Raw genomic sequence first — 6,492 nt, 5'->3', positions numbered from 1 at the left:
TCTCCCAGAGTGGAGTGTGGTGGCGTGATCTCAGCTCACTGCAACCACTGCTCCCGGGTTCACGCCATTCTCCTGCCTCAGCCTCCCGAGTTAGCTGGGACTACAGGCGCCTGCCACCACGCCCGGCTATTTTTATTTCTATTTTTTATTTTTTGTATTTTTTAGCAGAGATGGCGTTTCACTGTGTTAGCCAGGATAGTCTTGAACTCCTGACCTCGTGATCCGCCCGCCTCGGCCTCCGAAAGTGCTGGGATTACAGGCGTGAGCCACCGCGCCTGGCAATTAGAATTATTTTTAAGTCACTGCTGTTTAAAGAAGTTGCCTTTAAATCAGTCCTATGAATGTAACCCTTTCAGTGCTCCACTAGACTAGAAGTCACTTGAGGATTAATGTGAATGTATTTTATTTACTGCTCTGCTGATAATTCACTTTTACCCGGAAGAGTCATGTAGAAAACCAGTGTTTTGGACTTTGGTAAGAAATTTTAGTATCGTTGTAATACATATTGTCATTAAAAGGACTTTGGACATTGTTTTAATTAAAGAACAAGGGCAAAATTAATGTAATTAATTACTACTGACTGGATATTTTATATCAAATCAACCTTCCTATTTTCAGAAGCAAGAAATCACTAATTAAAATCTCTTGAGAGTGACATCATGGACGAAGACCTCTGTTAGCTTTGGTAAAACAGCAGTAAAAACAGTCCTCGCTCTTGAATAGCGTAGAAGAGGGAACAGAAGAGAAAACAAAATTAAAATATAGTGTAAAAGTACAATGGTAAAAGAAGACAGGCCTGGGCACAGGGAGGGGCCCCCACTCAGAGTTAAGGAAAGGCTTCTTGGAGGAAGTGTCATCCTAGCTGAAACCTGAAGAATAAATAGGAGTTAAGGGGTGAAGAGAAGAGGGAGAAAGAAGAGAGACAGAGGCACTGCATTTTGCAAACAGAGAAAGCCTAGAAGAGTCCCCGTGCTCTAGGCTAGAGTATGAAGGGGAGGTAGCAAGAGATCAAGGTTAAAAGAAATAATGCCTGAAAAAGATTTAGTACATGGCCCAGCACATAGTAGTGCTTAATAAGGTTTAATATATAAAAATGGAGGTAAAATAGATGATAGTTCAATAATCATGGATTTTGCACTGAAGCTTCAGACAAGACAAACAGAAATGAAGAAAAAAAAAACCCCGCCAAAATTCAGAATTGCATTTCATTAACATCTGTGAGGGGATAAAGCATTTAAGAGCTTCTGCGCCAGGCGCGGTGGCTCATGCCTGTAATCCCAGCACTTGGGGAGGCCGAGGTGGGTGGATCACCTGAGGTCAGGAATTCGAGACCAGCCTGGACAACATGGCGAAACCCCGTCTCTACTAAAAATACAAAAATTAGCCAGGCGTGTTGGCACATACCTGTAGTCCCAGCTACTCAGGAGGCTGAGGCAAGAGAATCGCTTGAACCCGGGAGGTGGAGGTTGCAGCGAGCCAAGATTGTGCCACTAAACTCCAGCCTGGGCAACATGGTGAGACTCCATCTCAAAAAAAAGAGCTTCTGAAGCCATGTCCTTTGGCTTGACATTTACGTGGGAAGAAACATGGGAAGAATTTAAGTAATTGCATTTTAAAAATATTTTATTTTGAAATAATCTCAGGCTTTCAGAAAAGTTGGAAGTATAGTACAAAAAAAATTTTTTTTCCTGAACCATTTGAAAATTAATTGTTAATATTATGCCCAATTACTCAGAACATTTTAGGGTGTGTTTTCTTAAACAACTGTGTCCTACATAGCCATAAGACTATCAAAATCAGGAAATTAACATTGTTACTACCATCTACTCCTCAGATCCCATTCAAGTTTGCCAATTGTCCCAACATTGTACTTCTTAGCAAAAGGATCCAATTCAGAATTGCACATTGCATTTAGTGTCATGTCTCATGAGTTTCCTTCAATCAAGAAAAGTTCCTCAGCTCTTCCTTGACTTTCATCACCTGGACAATTTTGAGGTTACAGATCAGTTATTCTGTAAAATCTTGAATTTGGGTTTGCCTAATGTTTCCTAGATACTAGTTTCAGGTTAAGTGTCTTTTTTTTTTTTTTTTTTGAGACAGAGTCTCACGGTGTTGCCCAGGCTGGAGTGCAGGGGCGTGATCGTGGCTCAATGCAGCCTTACAGGGTATGTATGCATCTTTAGCAGGAATATCACAGAAGTGATGCCATATTTTTCTCATTGTGTTTTATCAGATGTGTACTCCAAAAATCTGAGACATGTCTCAGTTAATTTAGAAAGTTTATTTTGCCAAGGTTGAGGATGCATGCCTATGACACAGCCTCAGAAGGTCCTGATGACATTTACCCGAGGTAGTCACAGCACAATTTGGTTTTATACATTTTAGGAAGTCATGAGACATCAATCAATATATGTAAGAAGAACATTGGTTCAGTCTGGAAAGGCATGACATCATGAAGCAGGAAGGGGGCTTCCAGTTCATAGGTATGTAAGAGAAAAATGGTTGCATTGTTTTAAGTTTCTGATTAGCCTCCTCAAAAGAGGCGGTTAGATATGTTTTTATCTCAGTGAGCAGAGGGGTGACTTTGAATAGAATGGGAGGCAGATTTGCCCTAAGCAGTTTCCAGCTTGACTTTTCCCTTTGGCTTATTGATTTTTGGGGGCATAAGATATTTTCCTTTCACATTTCCCACTTTTCTTTTTAAAAATCTTTTGGAAAAAGCATTTTAGAAGAAAATGAGTTTGTGGTCTCAGGTTTCATCTGATCTGTCATGGCTAGGATGGTTTATTCCTAGACAAGTAGGTCCTGAGTTATTAGGAAAGTTCATTTTTAGAAGGTTGTGAAGTCTCATGTCCTATGAAAAGAAAATGGGGAGCAAGGGAGAAAAACAACAAACAAAAGAACAATCCTGGAAAATCGTTATAGGCTGGATTACTCTGAAGTCCATACATCAGTAGGCAAGTATGAAAGTGGCTTATGTATGTAAATAGGTTGCTGTTATTTTCTTCTGAAGTTTAAGTTGTCTGGCTTCAGTTTGCAGGGCTTTAAGAAAGCACAGCTAGCCAGGCATGGTGGTGCGCACCTGTAATCCCAGCTACTCAGGAGGCTGAGGCAGGAGAATTGCTTCAATCTAGGAGGCGGAGGTTGCAGTGAGCTGAGATTGCCCCACTGCACTCCAGTCTGTGTGACAGAGCAAGACTCTATCTGAAAAAAATAAAAATAAATAAATAAAAAAGAAAGCACAACTTAGTCCGGACATGGTGGCTCACCCCTATAATCCCAGCATTTGGGGAGGCCGAGGTGGGTGGATCACTTGAGGCCAGGAGTTTGAGACCAGCCTGGCCAACATGGTGAAACTCGGTCTCTACTAAAATACAAAAATTAGCTGGGCGTGGTGGCGAGTGCCTGTAATTCCACCTACTCAGGAGGCTGAGACAGGAAAATTGCTTTAACCCAGTAGGCAAAGGTTGCAGTGAGCTGGGATCATGCTACTGCACTCCAGCCTGGGTGACAGAGCATGACTCTGTCTCAAAAATAACAAAAAGAAAGCACAGCTTAGTTTTCCATGACTTCAAACTAGAAAAAATGAGGAAAAAAAGAAGAAAAATTGAAAACCTCATTTTGAAGATGTGTAGCTAAAAAAAAATTAGAATTCTGTCCAAATGGTACAAAAATAATGAAAACTGAAAAGCATTAGGCAAGTCTAGAATCTAACAACAGGTATACTACAGTTTTCAAAACCTAATTTTTCTTTCTCCAGTTTCCCATTTTTACTAAAGTCATGGTAGGACTGATGTGCTTTATTATACTTGGCCTAATTATTTGTATAGAATGCAGCAAGAATAATTATTTTTCAAATACACTTTTAAATTGGCTTTGATGGAACTTTGTTCTATAGAAGAAATCTCAGATAAGATCTTTTTAAATTTTTTATAATTTCTTTTTTGAGATGGAGTCTCACTCTGTCCCCCAAGCTAGAGTGCAGTGGCACGATCTTGGGTCACTGCAACTTCTGCCTTCCAGGTTCAAGCTATTCTCCTGCCTCAGCCTCCCAAGTAGCTGGGATTATAGGTGCACGCCACAACGCCTGGCTAGTTTTTGTGTTTTTAGTAGAGTCAGGATTTCACCATGTTGGCCAGGCTGGTCTCGAACTCCTGGCCTCAAATAATCCACCTGCCTCAGCCTCCCAAAGTGCTGGGATTACAAGCGTGAGTTACTGCACCCGGCTAAGACCTTTATTTAAAGCCAAGCCCAGCCATGGATTTGTGCCATTAAATACCTATAAGTTGGATGATCCTCTGCTCTTGAGGTTCCAAAGTAAACTTGGGGCTTCTGGCCCTGTCAGAAAGTGACATTCTTTACTTACCACAGGTCAGGAACCCTGTACAAGGAAGGTATGAGGCCAGTTTCCCCAAGGGGCTTTATTGGCTCCGTAAGTCAAGTTTGATTCCTTAAAGGAAAGCATACCATTCCAGTCAGAGCCTTGGTAAAACCAGTTTCTCCATTTGTGTCCTGTTGCAAAATGAAAACAGATTCTTACTATACTTATGCAAATTACGGTATTGCCATCAGTTAAGCATACTCAAAAATAATTCCCAAGTTCTGGAGAAATCAGGTAGAGAGAAACAAATATGCTCCAAATTATAGTCATAGGAGTGTACTAAATTGTTAAAAGCTGTCAATAGCTCAAAAGAAAAGTTTCCTTGACTCTGAAAAAAAACAAAGAATCAGCAACATTTAAAGCAAAAGTCAAAAAGATTACTTTAGTCTTCTATCAGTTCAGTTTATGCAATTAACTCCTGTTCTGCTTGATATTCATGAACATTTCAGCTCTCCATGAGAGTCCTGAAAGTTTCTTTTTTCCTCTATTCTAATGTCACAATTTCCAAAGTTATCAGAAACCCGCATTTAAGAACACCTGTTAGAGTTCTATAGCTGATTATAAAACCACCTTCTAAAGAGGGCCAAAACAACAATTGTCTGTGGATGACAAACAGTTTTAGAGCAGCCATAGTCAAAGACACAATTGACAAGGACATTTGTTACCTCTGTGGCACACAATAATTTAACATAGGAATTATAATTATTACTGATAAGGTACACTAAGTTATATCACTAGATGTCTCTCACTATGTACACTAAGTTATAATTATAGGAGTTCCCATAATTTTGGAACACATACCAATAACATATTTATATAAATGTAGCCCAAAGAAAACCAAACGCTATTTTATATGTGACAATGATTCCTGTAGAATTTTTATACCAGATAAGCCAAATATGTCATTTTTGGACTTCAGGGGACCTATTATTAATACCTTAAAGGATTAATTAAATCAGAAAAAGACATAATTTATAATTTGATTTTGGAAAGTTTGTCAAATATCAAAGGTTTAAAACACTTGATATCACAAAATAGGATCACAGGTCATTGTTCAGTAATTTATTCATTTAACCAAAGTGATAATTCAGGGATTTCAAAGAAAAGGTGAAAATCTTCATTCTTTGAGAGAGGATATGTAGTTTTCCAAACAATAAGCCCTGACAAAAACAGCACAGGCTGGGTGCAGTGGCTCATAACTGTAATCCCAGCACTTTGGGAGGCCAAGGGGGTGTGGATTACTGGAGGTCAGGAGTTCGAGACCAGCCTGACCAATATACTGAAACCCCATCTCTACTAAAAATACAAAAAATTTAATCCCAGCACTTTGGGAGGCTGAGGTGGGTGGATCACAAGGTCAGGTCGAGACCATCCTGGCTAACATGGTGAAACCCTGTCTCTACTAAAAAATACAAAAAATTAGCCGGGCCTGTTGGCATGTGCCTGTAGTCCCAGCTACTTGGGAGGCTGAGGCAGGAGAATCACTTGAACCTGGGAGGCGGAGGTTGCAGTGAGCCAAGATCGCGCCATTGCACTCCAGCCTGGCGACAGAGCCAGACTCTGTCTCAAAATAACAAAACAAAGAAACAAAATTAGCCACACATGGTGGTGGGTTCCTGTAATCCCAGCTACTCGGGAGGCTGTGGCAGGAGAATCACTTAAACCCAGGAGGCAAAGGTTGCAGTGAGCTAAGATCACACCACTGTGCTCCAGCCTGGGTGACAGACTTTGTCTCAAAAAATAAAAAAAGAACAGCATGAAGCCAGTTAAATTTGTTTTTCAAAATTGTATAAACACTCTATAACATTTTAATCTTGATTGTAAGATATAACTTCAACAAGCCTTTTATAACCTTTACTAAGGAGTTAATGCTTCAAGAAAACCTTGTTAATCTGACACAGTGGCACATATTCTGGTCTTGCATCAATGTGCCTTTGACATTAATGGTTAATTTATGGATGTAATAATCTTAATTAAAAAATTTTAATCTCAGTTTTTTCCTAAGCAAACCAAAACTTAATAGTAATAGCATAGGAATTATTTTGATAAAACGTAAAATTTGTTAGGCTAGTTACCAAAAGGCAAAAGAAAAGATCTTCTGCAGTGTACAG

The 6,492-nt window shown here is 39.6% G+C and overlaps 1 protein-coding gene across 7 annotated transcripts in view; it reads left to right on the top strand.

The window, feature by feature from the left end:
• PAK1 (p21 (RAC1) activated kinase 1) overlaps positions 1 to 6,492 on the top strand; it is a 269,840-nt gene that overhangs the window by 2,428 nt on the left and 260,920 nt on the right. For 4 of the 7 annotated variants that reach the window (XM_063728215.1, XM_054526060.2, XM_054526055.2 and 1 more), the window contains exon 2: positions 2,386 to 2,483. The gene's annotated coding sequence lies outside the window, so the exon portion shown is untranslated. Of the gene's footprint in view, positions 1 to 2,100; positions 2,166 to 2,385; positions 2,484 to 6,492 lie in introns of all 7 variants that reach the window. The other 3 variants (XM_054526056.2, XM_063728214.1, XM_054526054.2) reach the window with 1 other exon arrangement.

This window comes from Pongo abelii, chromosome 9 (assembly GCF_028885655.2).
Source record: "Pongo abelii isolate AG06213 chromosome 9, NHGRI_mPonAbe1-v2.0_pri, whole genome shotgun sequence".
In the NCBI taxonomy this organism is placed as follows: Eukaryota; Metazoa; Chordata; class Mammalia; order Primates; family Hominidae; genus Pongo; species Pongo abelii.
The sequence above is the reverse complement of the archived record's forward strand: the minus strand, read 5'-3'. Positions and strand labels throughout refer to the sequence as shown.